This window comes from Haliotis cracherodii, unplaced genomic scaffold (genome assembly GCF_022045235.1).
Source record: "Haliotis cracherodii isolate W230 unplaced genomic scaffold, xgHalCrac1.p SCAF_5, whole genome shotgun sequence".
NCBI classification, from domain to species: Eukaryota; Metazoa; Mollusca; class Gastropoda; order Lepetellida; family Haliotidae; genus Haliotis; species Haliotis cracherodii.
In genome coordinates, this window is record NW_027266308.1 from 16029243 (window position 1) to 16056646 (window position 27404).

Sequence of the window (27404 nt, forward strand, 5' to 3'; positions counted from 1 at the left end):
TGCTTTTACATATAAACCTATTGTCTGACATAGGTCTGATGTCTATCAACATACAGACATTCTAAATTTGTTTCTCAACATGTGACCCAGATGTTTCTCGACATAGATGTCTACTTTTTATAAACACAAGGGCTTAATGGTTCTCGACATAGATGTCTACTTTTTATAAACACAAGGGCTTAATGTTCTCGACATAGATGTCTACTTTTTATAAACACAAGGGCTTAATGTTCTCGACATAGATGTCTACTTTATATAAACACAAGGGCTTAATGGTTCTCGACATAGATGTCTACCTTTTATAAACACAAGGGCTTAATGGTTCCCGACATAGATGTCTACTTTTTATAAACACAAGGGCTTAATGGTTCTCGACATAGATGTCTACTTTTTATAAACACAAGGGCTTAATGATTCTCGACATAGATGTCTACTTATTATAAACACAAGGGCTTAATGGTTCTCGACAAGGATGCCTACTTTTTTTATAAACACAAGGGCTTAATGTTCTCGACATAGATGTCTACTTTTTATAAACACAAGGGCTTAATGTTCTCGACATAGATGTCTACTTTTTATAAACACAAGGGCTTAATGTTCTCGACATAGATGTCTACTTTTTATAAACTCCAGGGCTTAATGTTCTCGACATAGATGTCTACTTTTTATAAACACAAGGGCTTAATGTTCTCGACATAGATGTCTACTTTTTATAAACACAAGGGCTTAATGGTTCTCGACATAGATGTCTACCTTTTATAAACACAAGGGCTTAATGGTTCTCGACATAGATGTCTACTTTTTATAAACACAAGGGCTTAATGTTCTCGACATAGGTGTCTACTTTTTATAAACACAAGGGCTTAATGTTCTCGACATAGATGTCTACTTTTTATAAACACCAGGGTTTAATGTTCTCGACATAGATGTCTACTTTTTATAAACACAAGGGCTTAATGTTCTCGACATAGATGTCTACTTTTTATAAACACAAGGGCTTAATGTTCTCGACATAGATGTCTACTTTTTATAAACACCAGGGCTTAATGTTCTCGACATAGATGTCTACTTTTTATAAACACAAGGGCTTAATGTTCTCGACATAGATGTCTACTTTTTATAAACAAAAAAGGCTTAATGTTCTCGACATAGATATCTACTTTTTATAAACACCAGGGCTTAATGGTTTTCGACATAGATGTCTACCTTTTATAAACATAAGGGCTTAATGGTTCTCGACATAGATGTCTACTTTTTATAAACACAAGGACTTAATGGTTCTCGACATAGATGTCTACTTTTTATAAACACAAGGGCTTAATGTTCTCGACATAGATGTCTACTTTTTATAAACACAAGGGCTTAATGTTCTCGACATAGATGTCTACTTTTTATAAACACCAGGGCTTAATGTACTCGACATAGATGTCTACTTTTTATAAACACAAGGGCTTAATGGTTCTCGACACACTGATTCACAACTGCCGGGCCACAGATGATATTCACTTGGAATTGGATAAAAAAAGACTGAAAACAGTCACCGAAACACTGCAAACGTAAGGTCCACAACCCTGACACCCGTATGGCATACATCACCATCAAATAACTATTTCTTGTGTAGACCTTCTTTTGCCCGGCAGCATATATGCCTTTAAACGTTTCTCGACATATTCTCAACATGCAGGCCGACTGATTCTCGACATATTCTCAACATGCAGGCCGACTGATTCTCGACATATTCTCAACATGCAGGCCTATTGATTCTCGACATATTCTCAACATGCAGGCCGACTGATTCACGACATGTTTTGCTTCTGGACATGTCCTGTTTTACAACATCTTTGTTTGTTGTTTGTTTGTTGTTTGACGCCACACTCGGCAATATCCCGGATATATGAAAGCGGTCTTTCAATAATCGAGTCTGGACCAAACAATCGAGTGACCGGTATTGTGAACAACGATCTACACCCTCGGTTTACGATGACATGCATCTACCAAATCAGCGAGCCTGACCACCCGATTCATTGTACGACCTGCATTCTAATCCGGAATTCCCATGTGGGTTCACGACGTCAAATACGTATACAAGACAAGATAAACGGAATCTCCGAGTTAATTATATCTTGAGATGGTTCAAAGCGCCCGAGTACCCAGAATCAGTAAAACGAATCTCAGCGGCTGAACTATTATTCTACCAAGTCTCGATGTTTATAGTTCCTTCATGTTCCATTACCATACTTCATATAAGGTCAATGGTAAAAGTAGCTGATATACAAGGCTTTAAATGTACATCTTAACAGGCATACTGATTTATAACGTCTAGCCGGTAACAAGGTCTTTGTCCTATCCGAGTTCTTCGGCTCCTTACGGTTTCTGACGGAATGTGACGAGCTTACCCGCCTGTGCCTTTGTCCCAGAAGTAATGTTGTTAGTTTGCGTTTATATGTCATCCCTTATACCTACCAAGCCAGGCGTCTGCCACTATTCCGGCAAATGATTCCAACCATATGCATTTGTTTATACTCGCCAAGTTTGTTTTTGCTACACACAATCGGGCGACAACCATCTATCACTGGCGCAGTGTTGCATGCCAAGAAGAAACCATATTCCCTGCGACAACTATTTGGTTGTTTTTTTTGTCTCGATTGAAATACCCCCAGCTATTGTCGTTGTTACTCAATATCATATCGTGTTAGGAGCTCCATAAGACTGGACTGAAAGAAATACATGTTACAAATCTACCGCTCGTGTCATATTGTTTGTAGAGTAGAAGAGACGTTAACTATGAATTGAATGTGTTACCGTATACGTCATCGAAGGCGACCAACCTGGCTCGCGTCTACATAAATTGAGAAACATGGATCAACTGGAAGAGACAAAAGATCGCGAAGCTGTTTACACACCACTTACCAACATTCCGGAAATAATCAGAGTGTTTGGCATGTTGGTGCGAAGCTTTGGGGTTGAATTTCGCCAGGATAGTGATCCTTGATTTGTATTTAGTCTGTAGTCACGGAACCTACCTTCAAAAGCCTAGTCCCCTGTAATGTACAGTGAAACTCAGTTAATCTGGACACTTTCGTTACTGGGGATGTCTTCCGGATTAGCAGGTTTCACGATTTACGAATAAGGAATGGATATATACAACAATATAATGTCCGGAGGAACGCTGATTCTCAGCGCATTTATGTCCTGAAGTCATTTGGATGTGTTCCGTCCTCAATTTTGATAGAAACAAACAACGCCCTGTAAATTGAAAAGGAGCATCAGTGTGATGGGAGATTCAGAACCTGTGGAAACTCTAGACTTGTTTCAGTTAGGGCTATATCATTACAGTGAGGGCTGTGCTTAAGGGAAATAATTTAGTTCAGGGACTTGAGGCATACCATTTATACCGCATATAGATACATAAACTGAGGGTCAAAAGAAATCGTTTACCTTAATGTGAACCGTAATCTATGCAATCTAAAGTTGCAACCACATGGCCCCTATTATGTTCGACATGTTGTAAATTTGTGCCAACAAAGCAATTTATCGATTTTCAAAAAAAAGATGTCTACGATAGTCATAAATAGTTATTGTTTGTGTTTTTCAAAAGTTCAATCAAATTATTTTTGAAAAAAAAAAAACATGTTGAAATATTCTGTTAGTGCCGACTAAGCTGACTAAGCTGACTTCATTTTATAAAATTTAATATTGCAAAGTTAAGATATTTTCAATTGGAAATCAAACATATGATAAAATGAATTGAGAGGTATAGATTCTTTTGGTCCTCAGTTTATATGTATAAGTCAGTATTTTTGTGTCAGTATTTAGTCAAAGCGCTGTCAATACTGGCGCTTGGTCGTGGACGTTACACGTTCGATAACTCCGATGAGCACAGTGCTGTCAAACCAAGGGTCACGATCGATGCAGAGTTGGTATTCCATACCGGACCAGCGGTGTAAACATTGACGAAAGAAAAATATCTCCCAGATCCTCTGTTAAAATAAAATGGTCGGTCCTAGCTGTTTAGTAATGGACATATCGTATACAATGAAGCTCCGGTAATCCCGGCGGTACTGTCCCAAGTAATTTCTTTCCGAGTCCGGAAACACATTTCAGTGTGGATGAACGAATCATGAGTAAAGTTCCTTTGTATATATTCGTACGAGCCTCTCGCCAGCGTCTTCCCAGCGCGTGATTACCCTCCCGGTATTATCGCTGTCAGCGGCCATTGAAGAATTTGCCTCTATGTAGTGACATTTATATAGAATTGGGAAAATGTTAACAAACTACTTTCTATCGACATATCTACCATAAAACCTTTTGAAAGGTTTTTTGAGACCATGAATGCTGTTACCCTGATGCAACAATCTTTGAGCAAGTCATTGAAGTAATTTTTAACCTCTGCTCAATTGCCTGTAGAAGTTTTGACACGATCCCTTCCGTGATTCCACCATAGGTGTGATGGAAGATTTGCACAATGGTGATTACTGTGTAAACAGTGTACAAAGATCTGGCGATTACTATGTAAACAGTGTACAAATATCTGGTGATTACTATGTAAACAGTGTACAAGATCTGGCGATTACTGTGTAAACAGTGTACAAGATCTGGTGATTACTATGTAAACAGTGTACAAAGATCTGGGGATTACTGTGTAAACAGTGTACAAGATCTGGCGATTACTGTGTAAACAGTGTACAAGATCTGGCGATTACTGTGTAAACAGTGTACAAAGATCTGGCGATTACTGTGTAAACAGTGTACAAGATCTGGCGATTACTGTGTAAACAGTGTACAAAGATCTGGTGATTACTGTGTAAACAGTGTACAAGATCTGGCGATTACTGTGTAAACAGTGTACAAAGATCTTGCAATTACTATGTAAAATGTATACAAAGATCTGGCGATTACTGTGTAAACAGTGTAAAAAGACCTGGCGATTACTATGTAAATTGTGTACAAAGATCCGGCTATTACTGTGTAAACAGTGTACAACGATCTGGCATTTACTATGTAAACAGTGTACAAGATCTGGCGATAACTATGTAAATAGTGTACAAAGATCTGGCGATTACTATGTAAACAGTGTACACGATCTGGTGATTACTATGTAAACAGTGTGCAAAGATCTTGCGATTACTGTGTAAACAGTGTACAAGATCTGGCGATTATCATATAAACCGTTTACAAGATCTGGCGATTACTGTGTAAACAGCGTACAAAGATCTGGCGATTACTGTGTAAACAGTGTACAAAGATCTGGCGATTACTATGTAAACAGTGTACAAAAATCTGGCGATTACTGTGTAAACAGTGTACAAGATCTGGCGATTACTGTGTAAACAGTGTACAAGATCTGGCGATTACTATGTAAACAGTGTGTAAACAGTGTACAAGATCTGGGGAATACTGTGTAAAAAGTGTACAAGATCTGGCGATTACTGTGTAAACAGTGTACAAGATCTGGTGATTACTGTGTAAACAGTGTACAAGATCTGGCGATTACTATGTAAACAGTGTACAAAGATCTGGGGATTACTGTGTAAACAGTGTACAAGATCTGTCGATTACTATGTAAAATGTGTACAAAGATCTTGCGATTACTGTGTAAACAGTTTACAAAGATCTGGCGATTACTGGGTAAACAGTGTACAAGATCTGGCGATTACTGTGTAAACAGTGTACAAAGATCTGGAGATTACTGTGTAAAATGTGTACAAAGATCTGGTGATTACTATGTAAACAGTGTACAAAGATCTGGGGATTACTGTGTAAACAGTGTACAAGATCTGGCGATTACTGTGTAAACAGTGTACAAAGATCTGGCGATTACTGTGTAAAAAGTGTACAAGATCTGGCGATTACTGTGTAACCAGTGTACAAGATCTGGTGATTACTGTGTAAACAGTGTACAAGATCTGGCGATTACTGTGTAAACAGTGTACAAGATCTGGCGATTACTATGTAAAATGTGTACAAAGATCTTGCGATTACTGTGTAAACAGTGTACAAAGATCTGGCGATTACTGTGTAAACAGTGTACAAGATCTGGCGATTGCTGTGTAAACAGTGTACAAAGATCTGGCGATTACTGTGTAAACAGTGTACAAGATCTGGTGATTACTATGTAAACAGTGTACAAGATCTGGCGATTACTATGTAAACAGTGTACAAGACCTTGCGATTACTCCTGGTGTCATTACAGTACATGCACTGGCGTTGGTGATGTTATAGTTGATCCATATTTACTCGCGTGCAAAAAGGGGTGTGGGAAAATAATGAATAATAAATGCTATCACCCGGACTTTTTTCTGTACGTCTTCATCCTTTGTACGCTGTTATACAGTGGTCACCGCGCCCTACCCTGCAGGACTCCAGCTATGTTTGGTGCGGGTATGACGTACCTTGGGCCGTAGTCTGTGTACTCTCACTACAGAGAACCGTCGGACCATAGTGCACTGCAGCACACCGTTTTCAGATCTAACTTTCATATTTAGAGTCTCCAAGGCAACCAATGGCCAATCTACAGGACTGAATACCGTTCCACCGCCTTCTGAATCAGACACATTAGGATGTAAGGAGCTTCCATTTAATTTTATCAGCTATTGATTATTCTCAATAACTATATGGAAATATTGACAATAACAATAACACCATCGAAAATGTATCGTGTTACACGGAATGCCCCGAAAGTAGACCTTATGTCGTGTTAATTGAGTTCGAGCTGACCAGATTTCACAGAAAGTACTATCGCGGTCTTATGTCCTCTGTAACTGGCATTCCGTTAGACTTGAAATCAGGCCTGACCGTTGTTCGGATGTCTGAACATTATTTATAGCATATTACCATGATTCGTTAATCCAGATAATCCTGATTTCCTGACGATATAACTGAACTGCGGTCTGTAAGTAGTAGTAGTAGTAGTAGTAGTAGTAGTAGTAGTAGTAGTAGTAGTTGGCATAGTTTTAAATCCACTTTACACATGCTTATTAGTACCCGTATCGGTGTACATTCTATTTGCATTCTCAGTTCCCGGTGGAGTATAGAAACGAAGCTTTCTCTTTTGTTTTCCAGAAGGTTCTTAATTTCAGCTGATGGGTGAACAGAGCCAAATTTCGAATATGTTCAGACAACTGTTTTAAAACCTATGCATGTGTAAGACAGGAACGAAGCCACGGAACCTCTCAGTTAACCGAGCACAGCTACCCATCCCTCAACTCTCCGCCGCAGGCGTTACCCGATTTGTGACTTGTGAACAATGGTTGAAACGGGCCGAAATATATATTGAACCCCCTGCACAAACAGAGTCATCCCCGACTGTCAAAAGGCAACTAGGATGCCGTAATAGGCGACTAGCGGAATCGGGTGGTCAGACATGGTTGTTGTATGTCATCATATCCCAATCGCGCAGATCGAGGCTCATGATGTCTAACAAATAAACCGACTGCCACGTACACTAGTGAGGTTTCCCTTTCCACCCATAAAATGTGTACTTAGTGACTAAGGAATCTTGTGTATGACGAAGACGAAAGGTCATTGCGTACAGTACAGTGATGTTACTGACCATGTGCGCATGATATATCGTGACTTTGTGTAAAGGGTGAATGATAATTCGTATCTTATGAATATGTTTAGACAGTTATAGACAACATTTAAAGTAATCATCGCAATATCCCCGACGCGGAAATATTAATATTATCTTTTTATTACAATTACGATGAAACGTCAGTTGAACCTTTTTTTCCCCGAACATCTCTCTTGTAAATTAAGCGTCAGTATTACTGTATGTCCGCATATCGGAATTAAACTACCGGGCACAAGAAAGTATGCGCTTGAGAACTGGATTGGACCAACTCATTTCAAACGTTATCAAACCCTTACAAGGCTGAAAACAGTCGCCTAAACACTGCAAACGTAAGGTCCAAAACGTAATTATGATGCCAAATCGCCATGGAATAATCGTTTTTTGGTTTTTTTAATTCTGGACACCATCAAACATGGGTGTATGCTTTCTTTTAGTTCTTAGACAGGAGTTACCTCCCGTGCGTCCGTGCCATTAACAATAGTAATGTTCACGTATAGAAGTTGTTTGGATGATTATTTGTTGTTTAACGCCGCAACATTCCAACTTTTGACATCTCATTAACGAGATTTCACAGAGTACTGTTAAACAAAGGTGAGTGTGTACCGAATTCTTGCGTTGCAATCTTTGTCGAAAAATGTGAAAATGGGATTTGAAGCCCGGGAATCTAATGGACTTTTCGCAGGGTATGAAGTGGGGTTTTTTCTTTCCGAAACCCATATATGAAAAACGAGTCATTCAGCTTGTAGAAATAAATACCACGTCAATCAAATATTGTTTGCAACATTAGAGGCGAGTTCAGTTATCGCGGAAGCATTTGTCGTCATCCATTGTGTCATGACGTCATTGCCTTCCAGAGTGACGCCCTGACTGTCAAACTGTGAGGGTTCACCTGAAGATATAATGGATACCTTTTGTATTTCACAGTGTCGATACCATTCTTATGTGTTTTCAGAATTTCGTGTTTTATTGAGTATTCGATGCCGGTGAATTTTAGCATTTGAAACTTCCTACAAACACCGTCGTTTCCAAATGAAATGTCCGAGGATCGCGTTGATCACCTCAACCTTGACATTCGCTGATTATAACGAATCAACAACTTCACATTTCTCTGAAATATAGGATACACGACCAAGGATGATGGGGATCGTTGTATTGAATCTCAAAGGAGATAAAATTCTATCGAAAAATAAATCGATTTTCTACATGACTACGAGAAACTTAAGGTATCGTATTGGTGGTTTTCCCGATGATTAGGTTGAGAATGGGAGATTCAATAGAAAAATATGTTTGATCGGACAAAGATCAGAACATGATATATTATTAAAAAAAGGATTAATTTTGAAAGAAATGTTTACAAAGATAATTGAAAATGCACGGAGATTAAGAGATATATGACCTAGTGATCTATGTTATTCCCTCTTTTTTATTCATCTTGTTAACTGGATTGACAGACGTCATTGTCTTTTATTAAAAAAATGAAGGGGTAAAAAGACGCGATATACAAATGAATAGGTGGCCTTTTGTTATGCGAGAATCTCGAAACCTAAAGTAACATGATACACAATTCCTACTATATAAAGGTCTTTATTATGTTTCATACACGTTTGAATAACCTCCGCCTTCATTTATGAGTGTCACCTTCGCGGTATATGTACACCTGAAAACAAATTAAGCACTGTTTTATTATATATTTCCATATAAAAAGGTCATTTAGAAATCGTATCCTGTATAAATATCGTGGCGAAACACATTTGCCATAGTTCATCATGTGGTATATTCATATTGATAGGCATAATATGTTTCTAATACGATGTTTTCTAACTTTCCTAGGGCAATCGTTATTTGAGCATAAATTGATTTCTCTTCTCCTTAAAAGCACGTGATGCAAATCTGTAATCCATCTAGAATAACACAAAGAGTCCTTTTACCAGTTTCCATCAGGTTGTAGTGGTATTTTACATTTAACTCGGGTAGTGAAATCCCAAACGTCTTGGCTATCCAGTATAATCGTATATTCTGATCCTCAAAGTTGGCCGAAATTCTATTCAACACAATCTTCGCAAGCAAAGCCTATCATATTGTTTGTACAGAGACGTTTGAGAACACCCCAGCGCATTTACGTTTACAATAATACTGCATTGTTCATGGTGTTAACAGCCTCGATCAACATGAAAACAGTATTAACTAATAGTGACGTCCGTCTTCATAATACATACGATGCCAGAGCGATGCTGTTTGGAAGGCGAAGGAAACGAATAGTTGTGGGGCAAACAGCATCTGGGTGAACGCAGTATTGTTTCCAAATAGATGCCTTCGCTGCTGTGTGTTACATAACTTCGCGAGAAGAGGTGGCACTAGATCACAGAAAGTAGGGCAGTAGTGCCAAGGCAATGTCAGAATAACCTATATCCTTGACAACTTAATCCCTTGACCCGGACGAACACTTCCAGCATACATTCCTCACAGGCGAGGTTTTGTCGTAATGGACAATGTACGTCGTTTTAAGCCCATTTGGCCAAAGTACAAATGTACTGTGTCTGTGTTCGGCATTGTGTGGGGACAAGGACAGAGCAAGTGTATATTTTCGTCGATAACTTGAGAGTGTCTGGGCGTTTGAAATAACACAAAGGCATCGAAAGTTACCATTTTAGTCTGTTTGTTTTGGGGCAGTCCCAAATCTAACATGACCTCGTGATAGTCCACAACTACACCCATCAGCCTATAGCCTAGCCTAGTAACGTTTTGAGAGAGACAGACAGAGAATATATGTATGGAGAGAGTGACTGTGAAGCAAATACATTGTTTATCTTATATGTATGGGGAGTTTGAATGTAAATTGTATATGGAGAGTGATATGTACACGTATACAGAGCGGGATTGTAAAACGTCTAAGTATAGAGGTAGATTGTAAACCGTTAACTTATATATACTTTAGAGAGATTGTAAACAGTGAACGTATATATAGAGAGATTGTAAACAGTGAACGTATATATAGAGAGATTGTTAACCGTATACGTATTAAGAGAGAGATTGTTAACCGTATACGTATTAAGAGAGAGATTGTTAACCGTATACGTATATAAAGAGAGAGATTGTTAACCGTATACGTATATAAAGAGAGAGATTGTTAACCGTATACGTATATAAAGAGAGAGAGATTGTTAACCGTATACGTATAAAGAGAGAGATTGTTAACCTTATACGTATAAAGAGAGAGATTGTTAACCGTATACGTATAAATAGAGAGATTGTTAACCGTATACGTATATAAAGAGAGAGATTGTTAACCGTATACGTATATAAAGAGAGAGATTGTTAACCGTATACGTATAAAGAGAGACATTGTTAACCGTATACGTATAAAGAGAGAGATTGTCAACCGCATACGTATAAAGAGAGAGATTGTTAACCCTATACGTATATAAAGAGAGAGATTGTTAACCGTATACGTATAAAGAGAGAGATTGTTAACCGTATATATATAAAGAGAGAGATTGTTAACCGTATACGTATATAAAGAGAGAGATTGTTAACCGTATACGTATATAAAGAGAGAGAGATTGTTAACCGTATACGTATAAAGAGAGAGAGATTGTTAACCGTATACGTAAAAAGAGAGATTGTTAACCGTATACGTATAAAGAGAGAGATTGTTAACCGTATACGTATATAAAGAGAGAGATTGTTAACCGTATACGTATAAAGAGAGAGATTGTTAACCGTATACGTATAAAGAGAGAGATTGTTAACCGTATATATATAAAGAGAGAGATTGTTAACCGTATACGTATATAAAGAGAGAGATTGTTAACCGTATACGTATATAAAGAGAGGGAGATTGTTAACCGTATACGTATAAAGAGAGAGAGAGATTGTTAACTGTATACGTAAAAAGAGAGATTGTTAACCGTATACGTATAAAGAGAGAGATTGTTAACAGTATACGTATATAAAGAGAGAGATTGTTAACCGTATACGTATATAAAGAGAGAGATTGTTAACCGTATACGTATATAAAGAGAGGGAGATTGTTAACCGTATACGTATAAAGAGAGAGAGAGATTGTTAACTGTATACGTAAAAAGAGAGATTGTTAACCGTATACGTATAAAGAGAGAGATTGTTAACAGTATACGTATATAAAGAGAGAGATTGTTAACCGTATACGTATATAAAAAGAGAGATTGTTAACCGTATACGTATATAAAGAGAGAGAGATTGTTAACCGTATGCGTATAAAGAGAGAGATTGTTAACCGTATACGTATAAAGAGAGAGATTGTTAACCGTATACGTATGAAGAGAGAGATTGTTAACCGTATACGTATATAAAGAGAGAGATTGTTAACCGTATACGTATAAAGAGAGAGATTGTTAACCGTATACGTATAAAGAGAGAGATTGTTAACCGTATACGTATGAAGAGAGAGATTGTTAACCGTATACGTATATAAAGAGAGATTGTTAACCGTATACTTATAAAGAGAGAGATTGTTAACCATATACGTATAAAGAGAGAGATTGTTAACCGTATACGTATAAAGAGAGAGATTGAAAACACTGTACGTATAGAGAGAGAGATTAACACCGTATACGTATATATAGAGAGATTGTACCCCGTACCCCTGACTGCCTAAACACAACGGGCGAGGTGGTCACACGTATCAGGTCGAGGTGGTCACACGTATCAGGTCGAGGTGGTCAACTGTACATCCACGTTCCAATAAAAAATGTTTTTAAAATAAAGCTGCGATTAGAATCAGAATAATATACATGTCGATTTCCAACCTGGATCAGAAACACGTGGCAACGCATCAAAGTATGGAGAACATTAATATCTTTAGGTTTTCTATGCACACCATAATCACGCACATGGTAAACGAACGTTCAAGCAGAAGGTCGGCATGGTTACAAGAGAACGTGATCCTTGCTCAAATAATGCCATCAAAGTTGGAAAATTTCCCAGGGTCTATTACAAATCTTTACTTAACTCGTATATACGTGCCGAACATATACGTGCCATTTCTTTGTCTACAATGATATATTTAGAGCAATTCTCTCACCATGACATAACGTTTTATCCGGAAGGGCATGAGAATAAGCTGAAGACATAGTACAGGTCGCTCATTCCAAACTCAGGAATTTTGGAACGATGTCAAATATGCTCCTCGGTTTGTTCATTGCGCACATGCCTTCGTGGCGGCCGGCGTGGCGGTCTCATCACGGGATCTCTTCAATTAGTCATAACTAATTAATTAAAACTGCAAATGATTTAGTTATGGTATCAAACGATTGTAAACACTCTCGGAATGCTGGGTGAAAGCTAGACGAGCGTAAAGGTATTCCAACATCAGGTTGGTTTCTTCTTGACCAAGGAATTACAGGGGGGTTTAAGCATGTCGAACATATGTAGAATTGTTCCGTGTTTGGTTTCTCAGGGGATATAATATTTGGTCTTTGAATTTAGATAAAAAATATGATTTTGTGTGAACATATAATAAAAAATCATTTGCAATAACATATCTTGAATGTTATACACAATTGAATATAGAAAAAAGGAGTTTTTAAAGTGTTTGGATACAATGGCACGTTATGAAACAATGGTCAGTGTAACACGACTTCAAGGCAAGCGAAATATAAGAGCCCACTGGTCCATAGTGATGATAATTATTTTACTGGGTCCACAATGGCAGACCGCAATAAGTGATATGTCCAGTTACTGGCGGACGAGGTAACGAGGTTTCACTGGACAAACATATTATTCTCATAATGGAAGAAAGTTGCAGGGACTTTTTTTTTCAGTATTTCTAATTTCTAATTTCTAATTTTGTATGAGAACGGAAAATAACATAAAACTCACTTAACTTAACTTAGGTTTTTGCGAGACCATGGGTCAATAATCACACAAAAAAAGCTTGTATATACAGATACAGTCAGTATGTAAACAAATACGTGTGAAACGACGATTGATGGCTTGACTTAAATAAATAGCAACCATGAAAAACATTATAATATATACAATAACAATATAACATTATATATATTGGCTGTGCCTTGTAAAATATCCAACCTAAATGAAGTGAAGTAAAACATCTGGAAATCCATTAACTGTGTAAATGTTTGACCGCCTCCGTAGTGCAGATTGCCGGTGGTTCGATCCCCAGTCTAAGATTGTACATGTTGTTTCCCTGTCTGGCGCTCGGCCTTCAGGGGCTAAAACAAGGACCCGTCGGCTCGGAGTCTGTAAACTGTGTCTGAGTGGTGTATACATGTTAAACTGCGGCATGGTATCTCAATGGGCAAGCACTATAAAACCGGCATTCGTCCGGACTAGCACACACACACACACACACACACACACACACACACACACACATAAAAGTAACCTTGAGGATCCCGTCAGAACCCTCACAGACACGCGAAGGTCTGATATCAGCTTTCCGCTTGTTTCGGACAACTGTTAACTCAATATATGGTTCGTGGTCCTGATGACTTCGAATTAACAAAAATAATTGCTGAAAAATAACAAATGTTTCCATTTCATTTCATTTCAAAATCCAAACGAAAGTACATTAAAATCGTGACTGCTGGTAAATGAATGGTGACACTATTTAGTTAAGCAGAAGTTCCAGGGACAACACTATTTTGAGTAACCCGTAGTTCGAGACAGGCGAGTGTTGTCGCTATTATACTACAACACATGTAAGGGGTTTGAATGGAACAGAAAGATTACATCTGCTTAAACAACGCATCTGTTAATTGAGATCGAAATAAAGGGTTTTCACTAAATGCCTTCTGTCGTAATAATCATATTTTAGCATTTTACGGATACCCGCTGTAGGGTTCCTGTACTAAACACACCAACACATATCTCCCAGGGCACTAATCTCTAAACATTCCTTCGCGTGAACAGGTGGCAACATATATGTCCTATAATCATTTCATCAAGACGAACGAATTCAAAACAGATATATATCCGATAAAATCAAATATTTGCCTCTCGGCCAAACGTTCAATCAGAGCAACGTTGCCCTATTAACAATGTTTCCAGGTTTCCAACTACACAATGATACCTGCCGTGCCCACATACATCCCTCCCTTATTTGTTTGTTTTCCTTGGCAACGAGTCGTGTTGTAAAAGACGCAACAAGACTCACGTTCACACCCGCCTTTCACGCAACGCATCAACACCTCGTAATAACACGGCAGGGAGACTTAGGAAGCAGCTCCGGCGGACTTGAAGAACATGGGGGAAACCTGCCTTGGAAACTGTGTAAACAAAACATTGATTTATCACGCTACCATAGGAGTCCTTGGAACTTAAACAAGAATTTAACTTATGTATTGGAAAGACTAATATATATTAACATCTAGGGCATAAACTTACATGGTAATCTTGTGCACTAAGCGTAGATATTTGATGTGATTGAAGTAATTAGTGCGGTATGCTTTTGTTTAACTGAGGAATGTGAAATATAATTTGTTAAAGGAAGAAAAAGTTGCAAAAATAGTATATGTTTAAAGATAATAAAATAACGTTAATTTTTTGTGGGTATTTGAAATGTTCGGTGAGTTGGGGTTTACGTACGTTGTACGTCTATCTGAAATAGTCATCAATATTCGCTAGCCCTCGTTAATGAAGAAACATTTGAAGTACACTGTTAAGGGATAATGAATAATTCATAAACAAATTACATTGTAACAGTAGTTCGTGAGTCCAACTGAGGATGACATACCTAGGATGGCAGTTAAGGCGCATCTGAGATCGAACCTTTGGCCATTGGGTATTGGAATGGTCGAGGGGATCCTCAGACAACTACGTGGTCTGCACCTAGAATAAATGTAAGGATAATCTTCATACACGCATCCCGCGACGCAGGTCAAACATAGACTATTCTTTGTATGTTTGTTTGTTTGTTTGTTTATTTGTTTGTTCAACTAAATCCTTTAAACGTCATTCTTAATCATTGAAACAAACAAACATACACTTGCGTCAGGCAATAAATAAATGCTTCCTTTGTTGTGCCATATTCATGAGAGGCGGCTGTAGGACATGCTGTTTTGCGAACATCTGGTTTCATCACTGATTTACATGTAATAATAACCACTATTTTGCATTTTACACCGAATGTCAAGAACTGAACAGTCTAACCTCGACTATTAACAGACTACCGTCATATAGCTGAAATATTGTTCAGAGCGGGGTTCAACAACTAACTGAGCCCAATGGTTGATCTATGATTATCGTTCAAGAAAATATGAGTGAGTTCAGTTTTCAGCCGCTTTTAGCAATATTCTAGTCTGTCCTACAGACCCTGAAACAAACATAATTATCCAATACAAGTCTATAATATTTGGCAAGTTTACATTACTGCAGCATCAGATCTGAAAGTAAGGGTCTCTAGTTCCTTTCCATTATATTTTATTACTATAATTTAACAACTTTTTTTTCTGTAAAATAGTTCATTTCAGAGACTATACGTTAGTCTAGCAATGGTCATACAGTATCACGGCGGGGGACACCAGTAATGGGCTTCACACCTCGTACTCGTCTGAGGAATCGACCCGGGCCTTCGGCATGACGAGTGAACGCTTCACCCACTAAGCTCAGACAATATGACAAGGAGTGTCAATGGAATTTTCTGTGATTGTATTTGTAGGCTTTGTAAATATAGGCAACATCAATAACAATAACAACAAAACGTAACAGACAACAACGAATATTTTGTGTGTGTACGCTCAACCCATTCCTTCAATTGCTATGATTACAGCGAAGCTACTTTCTAGCGCATTACCCATTTTTAAGGTTAAAATTATCGCTTTATGAACACACGGCTAACCTATTCCTTCTGTCATGAGGTATGGCGTGATTGCCAAGAAATAGCAGCACACCAAGTGCCGTGGTTAAGACGTTACGTGATTCACTCATTCTTACGTTCAACTAAGAGTATAACATACGTTCCCACGGTATTCTTTTTAGCGGTCCACCAGCTGCTTTCTCACGGGATCACGTCTTTGTTATGACGTCATTGACGAGGTTCACGTTTTCCGCGTGCAGCATTTGACCTCTGCGACCTAACAGAGTGCACGAGTAACGTGTTGTATCATGCTCTTATATATTTCCAGCTATGCCACCGTACTCCAGATGCATGTTGCGAGATGTGCACGCATGTTTATGTTGTGGCGTGTTTTACTCATCGTTCAAGGACTGTCTCAAAAACGTCAACGTCTATTTTGAGTATAGAATCGTAGTTTTAGCAAGAGAGAGTGTATCTGCTATCGAAATAAAGTGGCACAATAATCACGAGTGGTGAAGAAGATAGTGGTTTCGTCCCTGATATGTCAATAGTCATGGCTTCCAGGACTAAAGGATTTCAGTTTATACGAAGGGCTGAGACCATACACTTGTCACATCACGGATGTTGTTTTTTACAAAAATCTTTTAAACGAAAAAACGTTATTTCTTTACTTTTTTGCTATTGTTAGTTTGCGTTTCTCTTTTGTTTTTGTTGTTGTTGTTTTGGGTTTTTTGTTGTTGGTGGTGGTGTGTGTGTGTGTGTGTTTGTGTGTGTGTGTGTGTGTGTGTGTGTTGTATTTTATTCGTTTGTTGGGGTATATTGGTGATGTTTGGGTGGTGCTAGTGCTGGTGTTTTGGTTGTGATTGTTTGTTTGTTCATTTAATTTACAATGGGGGCAGCGGTTATAAAATGATTTTGTTGTTTCCCTTATCCTGTCGCTTTATTTCATTTTTTATTTATCTTCGGTTGCTTGATTGGTGTTGTTTTTCTTCTACCAACCCTCCTGTGTATCCTGGGGTTGGGGGGTGTTCGTTTCCTTATAGGTAACTTGAAGCGGCCTCCTTACCATTACTGACTCTCAACGTAGCTTGTTGCAGGCTAAACCCCACCGTCCCCGATCCCGACCCCGCCCCACGCTATTGTACCCGCAGCTTTATGTTGTTGTTGTTGTTGTTGTTTAGTTTCTACAGTTGATCTACAGTGGACCCTTGGTAAAGAAACTGTCGGGGAAAAGAAAGTACACACCCGCGTTTGATGGTGGCTTAAATTGAAACAAACAAGAAATGATTATTCGCTAGTGATGCATTTGATACTTAAGTTTGCGGTGTTTCGACGACTGGTTTTAGTCTGGATAAAGCTTGTAATTTTTGTTGTTCAAATTCAATTTTCAAGTGTATTCTTTCTTGTTTCGGCAGTTTATGTAAATGTTTCCAAATGTTACATGGAAGTACATGATATACACTCTCTCAAAAAAGAAACGCAACCCCTATATTTTCAAGATGTTTATCTCAATATTCAAGTTATTATAACACATTTATTATTGAAGACAACAACATGAAATTTGGCATGGTGGCAGTACAGTTATGCAAGTTTAAGTCCAGGCTTCGACAGTTCTCTCACTAAGATTGACTTGACGCAAGGGGGCATCTTTCTCAGTACCTCGTATGAGCGCCACGAGCTGCGATCACAGCATTGCACCTCCTTGGAACAGAACGGATTAGACGCCGGATTCTTTCCTGAGGGATTGCTCTCCACTCCTCCTGCAGTGCAACGGCTAGTGCATCCAACGTCTCGGGCGGCGGTGTACGTGCACGTACTCGTCGATCCAGATAATCCCAAACATTTTCGATTGGGTTGATGTCTTGTGATCGGGAGGGCCATGGTAACACGTTGACGTTAGAATTCTGGAGAAAATTCACTGTTGCATGAACAGTGTGCGGCTGGGCGTTGTCGTGTTGATAGAGCTCCCTCTGTTGGTCGATAATCGGCAGAAGATGAGGCTGTAAAACGTCATTGATATAGCGCTGGGCTGTCAAATTGCCACAAATGATCACCAAGTCTGATCTTTGGTTGTAAGACATGGCTCCCCACACCATGACGCTCCCTTCACCAAATCTGTCGACCTGCCGAACACATTTCGGGGCAAAACGTTAGTTTCCTCTTCTATAGACACGCTGTCTTCCGTCACGGCGTTGTAAGCGAAAACGTGATTCGTCACTAAACCAGACGCGCCACCCTTTTCTGAGGGTCCATATCCGAACGTTGGTGCACCACCTAAGTCGTTGGCGTCGATGTTCGTGGCGTAAAACAGGTCCAATAAGTGGTCTTCTTGCACGTGGACCGGCCTCTCGTAGACGGTTGCTAATTGTTTGTGCGGACACTCTTCTCAAACCTGGCACCTGTGTTGCAGTGACGGTAGGTGTGGCTAGCCGATTACGTAGGTGGGTGACCCGGATGAATCGATCCTGAGGTGGTGTGGTAACACTTGGCCTACCACTTCTGGGGCGATCTTCAGTTGCATGACACTGGGTGTATTGGCTCCAAAGTAGGGAATCGTTGTTTTATGAATATTGAGGTGCCAGGCAACGTTTCCAAAGCTTTGTCCGGCCTCAATACGACAAATTGCGATATTTCGATCTGCAGCACTCAACCGTGGCATATTCGACCTTGTCTTTCGGTGAAAATGATAGAGTGAATTGCTAATCAACACGTGCTTTTATAAACCCATACTTCTACTGCTCTTTCCATGAATTGTACGTGCATGAGGCTTTTGGTATGGGCCACGTGAAAATTTTGCTCACTATGATAAAAGTAACAATAAAATGCCCTTGTGCACGAAAATTAATGTGTTTGGGCGCTTACGTTAATAAAAAGTGTACATGGTATCCGTGCATATCAGAAAAACTGTATTTACAATCAACATTTTTCTTTTTGGGGCTTTCTAACATTTTCAGACTGGGGTTGCGTTTCTTTTTTGAGAGAGTGTATGAAAATACATCTAAATATTGATGCTTAGTTTTTTCCAGGCGTATATGACTTTGAGTGTACGCAGTATTGTTTCCAAAAAGATTCCTACGCTGCTGTGTGTTACTGCGCGTGAAGAGGTGGCACTAGATCACAGAAGGTTAAGCAGTTGTGCCAAGGCAATGTCAGAATAACCTATATCCTTGACAACTTAATCCCTTGACCCGGACAAACACTTCCAGCATACATTCCTCACAGGCGAGGTTTTGTCGTAATGGACAATGTACGTCGTTTTAAGCCCATTTGGCCAAAGTACAAATGTACTGTGTCTGTGTTCGGCATTGTGTGGGGACAAGGACAGAGCAAGTGTATATATTCGTCGATAACTTGAGAGTGTCTGGGCGTCTGAAATAACACAAAGGCATCGAAAGTTACCATTTTAGTCTGTTTGTTTTGGGGCAGTCCCAAATCTAACATGACCGAGGGACAGTCCACAACTTAACTGCCAGGCAAAGAAAGTATACACCCATGTTTGTTGGTGGCTAAAAAGGAAACAAACAACACACGGTTATTCGATGGTGATGTGTATGGTTCTGGGTCGTAGGTTTGCAGTGTTTCGGCGACTGTGGCCAGCCAAATAACGTTTGTAATTTCTTTTATGTCAAAAGCAATTTTTAAGTGTATGTTTTCTTTTGCACGGCAAAGTTTATATCGAAACGCCTTTGTATGTCAACTTTGATAAAAGCTATTCCTGTTACCTCTGTGATAGGTCATAATCAACACAAGTCAGTAGATTGTAGACAGTAGACAGACCGCCTTATCGCCAGATGGCCTACCCGTGGGACTCTAGTACTCAATATATGCAAAAATAATTATGAAATCAGAATTGAACGTTTTGTTTTGGTAAATTAAAAGATCAACATACCCTGTTAGTAAAGAATCAATTCTTACTTTCGAAATTTACACATTTGTGAGTCCTTGGTACGTGTAGCAACACAAGTTGCTTCAGTCCATCAGGATCTACTTAATCAGTATCAAGACAGTTGAGGTGATAGTGCGTCATGCAAAAGCTACAGGGGAGGTACTTAATACTCAAGATGTACGATGTGTCGTTTTAACACATGTAAAAACATGCGCTAAAACACAACAGAACCGCCAAGCAAAACTAATGGCACTTGACATAACAGAAAATCTTATACACTTTTCATGAGTTAACAAATGTGTTCAATGATTTAGTATAATGTTTTTAACGCGATCAAAGTCAACAAAAGCCTCTTTTAATTCGGTATTCTGATCACTACCAGCATTTGTTAAATACTGTAAACTATTACCGATGATGATGACTTGAATGTCACGAGATTCATTTGTGTTGTTTTATTCATCAGAATAAGAGCCAACAGAATTTTATTACTTTAATACATCAATAATAAAAAAAAAGTTTTTACAAATTTCTTTTCATAAGATCAAAAATATATGCATTATATTTTTCAAAAGAATAATTGTCTGTTGTGATTGGGAGGGGTTCTTCAGACATCATAATTGTTTATAGAAACACTACACTAGCAGCAGATGGCAGTCGTGGCATGCCGCAACCCACGCTGTCTTCCTGATAAACACGCACACGCACACGCACACGCACACACACACGCACATATGCACGTACCAACGTACGCACGCACACACGCACGCCGTGACAATCTGGGTGAGAATAAATTGGTCTTGGACAACCATGCCTGTCGTAAGAGGTGACTAACGGGATCGTGTGGTCAGTTGAACAACAAACACACAAAACAAGAGACATCTCAGTTTCACCAGAGACCATATAATAGATGTAATTATCTATTATATGGTCTCTGGTTTCACACAGAGTACTGATTACAACGCCTAGACTTAGACCGTAAAGAGACACTAGACTTGGTGGAGACCCAAGAGGGGAACTTTCATGTATATGAGAACGAAATTCCCGCACAGGTATTAAAGCTCAGATTATAATTACAACGTCATACTACACCAGTAAACAGTTGGCACGACACCTAATACACCGCGTGTTCGCTATAAGAGACACTCGAATCTCACGTTCGGTATATAACGGAACCAGACGTTTTTGGTCTCTGATATGCTGTACATGACATTATACCAGCACGGATATATTCCTACGCGCGGAAGTATAAGAGAGTGTGTGCCGCACGCATATTCCCCCTTCATACATCAGTTGTACTGTGGGTACCTTATAACACCTAATGCGTAAAGTTTTATAAATTGACGGGCAAAAGAAAGTATACAGACATGTTTGATGGGGGATAAATGAAACCTACTAGTGAAATACTACTTCTGACGCGAATCCAATGTGCCACTAGAGTACAACGCGACATTCAGTAGAACACAGAGGTACATACGGCACAGCGGAATATACTTGATACACAGAGGTACACAGAAATAGCTATTACACAGAGGTACACAGAGGTACACAGAAATACCTGATACACAGAGGTACACAGAGGTACACAGAAATACCTGATACACAGAGGTACACAGATGTCAACAGATACACCTGATATACAGAGGTACAAAATTATACCTGATACACAGAGATGCACAGAGGTACACAGAGGTACACAGAAATACCTGATATACAGAGGTACACAGAAATACCTGATACACAGAGGTACACAGATGTCAACAGATAATCCTGATATACAGAGGTACACAATTATACCTGATACACAGAGGTACAAAGAGGTACGCAGAAATACCTGATACACAGAGGTACACATATATACCTGATACACAGAGGTACACAGAAATACCTGATACACAGAGGTACACAGAGGTCGCAGATATACCTGATACACAGAGGTACACATATATACCTGAGTTACACGTGGTGCCAAAGGATACGTTTGACAGACATGGTACACAACTGCATGGTTACACATTGGTTGATAAGGATACGCATGGCATGCATGGCACACAGTGTACCTGAGTGTAAAGCTTGCCATCAGGTCTTTCTGCCCATCACACGGCTCCAAAATATAGCGATTTATGATATACTTCAGTGTGAAAGACTGAGTTTTCTGAAGTTGAGAAAAGTAATATTTTCATTGCAGTGTACATAACACTGTGACAAACCCGTTACAAACTGTAAACCGTTCGTTTCTCAAAGCGCTATTTTTGTTACTTGACCAGCGTGTATTCTTTTGTTTCCAACAGCGGTCACCTAGTTATTTTAGAATTCTATAATACGTTCTGTTAAAGTTGATATTGTATATAATCATATAGAAATGTATGATAAAGAATTTTCGTGACCCTAAATATTTTTTTATACTTTTTTTCAGATCTGGTGAACCGTTCCTGTGTGTTAGGTAGGGATAATTTACGTTTCAAGGTTTTACATTTGTAATAAAATATTTTAATTTTCCCATAGACAACTACACAAAATGTATTTCACAAGTGAAAATATCTCCTTCCCCCACCCATGATATATCACTCGACACGTGAATTATCCTCAATTTCTCCGCTCACTTCTTCAACCGAATCGTTGGGTTTGGTTCCGAAAGATCGAACATTGGGTCTGCCTGTTGTGTTATCGTTATGAGAATTTTGGACAGTCTGTCATGTTTTGGACGTGTTTCCGCCCGTCTTTTAGCTGCATGTTGACAGGTCATTCTAATGTTAATTCATATGGAAGTACTTCGCCTGTACATATGTGCTTGATGCCCTCAGGATAAAGCCCCTTTGTCGCTCTATCTGTGCTGCTCTCAACAAACAAACATGCACCTCGTTACACTGGATTAGGGAGGTACCATCGTGAACATTCGAGAGGATATATGTTCAGCACCACGCAGCCTTTAGTACCATTTGTCTTTGTGATGGTGCCAAGTATGGTTATTGCCGTGCTATCGCCTAATTGCCAACACCTATAGTTTCCAGTGCAACCAACAGCAGGTAACACGAGAGTTCAAGCCAGGGTTGAATACAGTATGATTTGGTTCATGTATAGGCAGTTTGACACGCTGGAATGTATTAATTTGACTTTGATTTGGTTTATGGGATAATTGTTTTAGCAGTACCTATCTGCCTGCCGCTCCATGTTCCACGTCGTACTAGGTTCACAGTACCTATCTGCCTGCCGCTCCATGTTCCACGCCGTACTAGGTTCACAGTACCTATCTGCCTGCCGCTCCATGTTCCACGTCGTACTAGGTTCACAGTACCTATCTCCCTGCCGCTCCATGTTCCACGTCGTACTAGGTTCACAGTACCTATCTGCCTGCCGCTCCATGTTCCACGTCGTACTAGGTTCACAGTACCTATCTGCCTGCCGCTCCATGTTCCACGTCGTACTAGGTTCACAGTACCTATCTGCCTGCCGCTCCATGTTCCACGTCGTACTAGGTTCACAGTACCTATCTGCCTGCCGCTCCATGTTCCACGTCGTACTAGGTTCACAGTACCTATCTGCCTGCCGCTCCATGTTCCACGTCGTACTAGGTTCACAGTACCTATCTGCCTGCCGCTCCATGTTCCACGTCATACTAGGTTCACAGTACCTATCTGCCTGCCGCTCCATGTTCCACGCCGTACTAGGTTCACAGTACCTATCTGCCTGCCGCTCCATGTTCCACGTCGTACTAGGTTCACAGTACCTATCTGCCTGCCGTTCCATGTTCCACGTCGTACTAGGTTCACAGTACCTACTGCTTGTGAATGGGATCCGGCTTGAATTTAGGACCAGGCTGATTGCGTGTCTTCGCGCCCCGATCGTTCTTGCAATCAACGGCAGGTGTGCCTGTCCAGGCTGGATAATGCACGGGCATCAATAGTGCTTCTTGCGGTAGCAAATGACACTCACTCACTGTACTGCCGTCGCCTACCTTGACACATTATATTATGTCACTGTCGGACGTCACGTGTACGTTCGTTAAAAACAACCTTGCATGTAGACCGCTTAATGAAAGATTATACCAGGGGCTGTTCCGCAAAGCGATCGGAGCGCTAAGGTGATCGTAATTCCCATACTTAAACACTTACTTACTGTCGTAGCGATAAGATCGCTTTGTGAAGAGGGGCCCTGATCTATCAATTTCGCCGCTTTTTTATTCCTATCCCAGGAAAAGACTGGTGACAACTTCAAATCAATGAAAATAATAGAACATGGCTGTAACGAACTTGAAGGGACCAGAGGTCTTCAGATACATCGTCTGTCATGGTTTCTCTTGGAGACGTCCGCCATCTTGGATAAGACAAAGATTTATTTGAAAAATCAAAGCGTTCCATGGAAAGATACCTCTTATAAATTACCTGCCACAGATATTACTGCGCACGGAAATATAGACAAGTATGTTGTTCGGAGCACAAATGATCCGTAGTTGTCTATTCTATTTGTAGATGCATTACAAACTGAATTATGAAATATTTTTTCTTCATGGGGTATCGTCGATCCGCCATCATGAAAGCTGTCTGTTGTTGGAATACACTTGTGCGCATATGCGTCGTGGCAGAGATTTCGGTGCGTAATGCGCAAACTGCACTCTCGTATCAGGCTGAGAAAATGGCTCTCTGGCCATGTTAACCTCTGTGAAGGAGAGAATACTGTACTGTTCCATTTATAAATATTTAATCTTATATTATGTATTTTAAACATAGAATGTGATCGTGTATGCGTTTGTTTTCCGGCATAAGCAACTGACCACGGAACTTAGTCGTGTTTGGTCTTTATGATATTATTGAACCCATAAAAGCCCACAAAAGGCTTTCGTTTGTGTCAAAAGAATGGGAAATCATGAAACAATTAGACGTGAAGCCTTCATCAACATCATCATTATCACCACCATCAACAACAACAGAAACATCGTTCACTAGTCATGATCAATTGCTTGGTAGAATATAGTGGTGTACCCGGAAGCGAGTTTAATTCCATCAGTTTCAAATGTTACCAAAAGAACACAATAAAACTTCAGAATTTCTTACAAAGATAAAATACTTACAACATGTATAATTCCCAACGATTTTAATGTAGGGATGAAGATATCCCAACTTCTTCACCCCAACGTAGCCCTTAAGGGCTCTTCAGGTTCGCCGATACGCACTATTACCATTCCGCTCCCGACCACCTAGCATCTCCCTTCTCTTATAAAAGCATGCCAAGAGCACTTTAAAATGATTCATCTTTAAGATAGCGCTCGACAACAAACACAAAAATCACATCTTAAATACTTTTTAGTCCAACCTAAACCTGGAGCGATGTGCCGTGTTATCCCGAGATCATTATTACGTAAGTGAATCAGTCTAGCTGAAGAACAGCAAGAGGTCACGGAGCAGACCCATCTCTGATCCGCTGGCATCCTTGGTTCCCACGGTATATCGGTGAGTACGACACAAATACATGCACCCATTGACCCCCAGCATCCCAGGAGCACCTCTAACTTACGCATGCATCACATGATACATATACCTACATTGGCCTTAAATACATATATATGTACACACAACGCAATGACCGATAACAGAAAGCTTGTTAGGCAGGACCTTCAACCTTCATAGCATTTGTGCTATTTGGAAGCAATAGCACTGAATTCTAAAAATATGTTTTTTTTCTGTGAGACTTTTCTGAATAGATCTATTTGTGTTTTGTTTTCGGTTATAGCATATGTCGTATTGTCTGTATAAACACACGCAATTCACGTGTTTATGCAGATGTGCGTGTCACGTGAGACGCGTAAATGCGTGTCACGTGACGTCATGATATATATTGTGTTCATATAACATGATCTCTATTCCATGCTCTTGTTGTTGTTTACTGTTTACGACTTTGTGTTGAAGATATCATCATTTGGGTTAGTCTGTCTTATGTAACAGCAGGCTAACATTACGTTCCTCAACAGAAACTCCGCATTCCGCGTTTAACATTTACGTTGTTTTTGACAGTATGGTTAGGTGCCTTAAGATGCATGATGACTTTGAAGATATCTTATGATCGGACATAGGCGTCTCGCTGTTAAGTCGAGTGTTCGAGTGTTCAAACGCCATGCCAAAGATGAGTATATGGATACAACGTGCTGCTACCATATTAGTTACATTTGTCGAGGTATTTCGAAAGAAAAAGATTGGACGTTTAACATACACAGTTTGTTTCCAAAGAAACATGAGGCTTGATTGGCAAGTTCAGAGCCTCACGTAGAAGGAATTGCGTACTTGTTAAATAGTTTGCTGTGGACATTGCATGATGTCATAGAGGTATAGCCACAAAACCTGAGTTATGTAAGCAAATGTTTTTGTGACTAGTCAGTAAGACAAGCAGGGGTCTGCAACCACTGTAGCATGGACAAACAGTAATACGTACTTGCAGAAAAGTCATTCATGAATACATGACTATAACGCCACATTTGTACGTAAGGATACCGCTCCTTGGGCCATCGAGTGTAACGCCACATCTGTACGTAAGGATACCGCTCCTTGGGCCATCGAGTATAGCGCCACATCTGTACGTAAAGATACCGCTCCTAAGGACATCGAGTATAACGCCACATCTGTACGTAAAGATACCGCTCCTTGGGCCATCGAGTATAACGCCTCATCTGTATGTAAGGATACCGCTCCTTGGGCCATCGAGTATAACGCCACATCTGTACGTAAGGATACCGCTTCTTGGGCCATCGAGTATAACGCCACATCTGTACGTAAGGATACTGCTCCCTGGGCCATGAAAAGGAGGTAAGCAGCAAAGTTTATGCATGGCAGGGAGAGCCTTGAAGACGGCTTGTGTCCTGTGACGTCAGCAACACCAGAAATGATCCAGAGAATCCATGATATGGTGATTGCCGACCGGCGACTGACTGAGCGTCATGTGTTGCTAGTTCAGCAGGCTTTTCCCAGTTGAGAGTACATTTCATTATCACAGAAACTGTGGCAATAAAGAAAGTATCAGCTCGTTTGGTCCTAAAGCTTCCCATATCTGATCAAAAATACGTGATAATCTAGCACTGTTTGAAGCTGATCCAGAGAGGTTCTTGAACGAATTGCGACTATGAATGATACCTGAAACCCGAGTCCAAACAACAGTCAATAAAG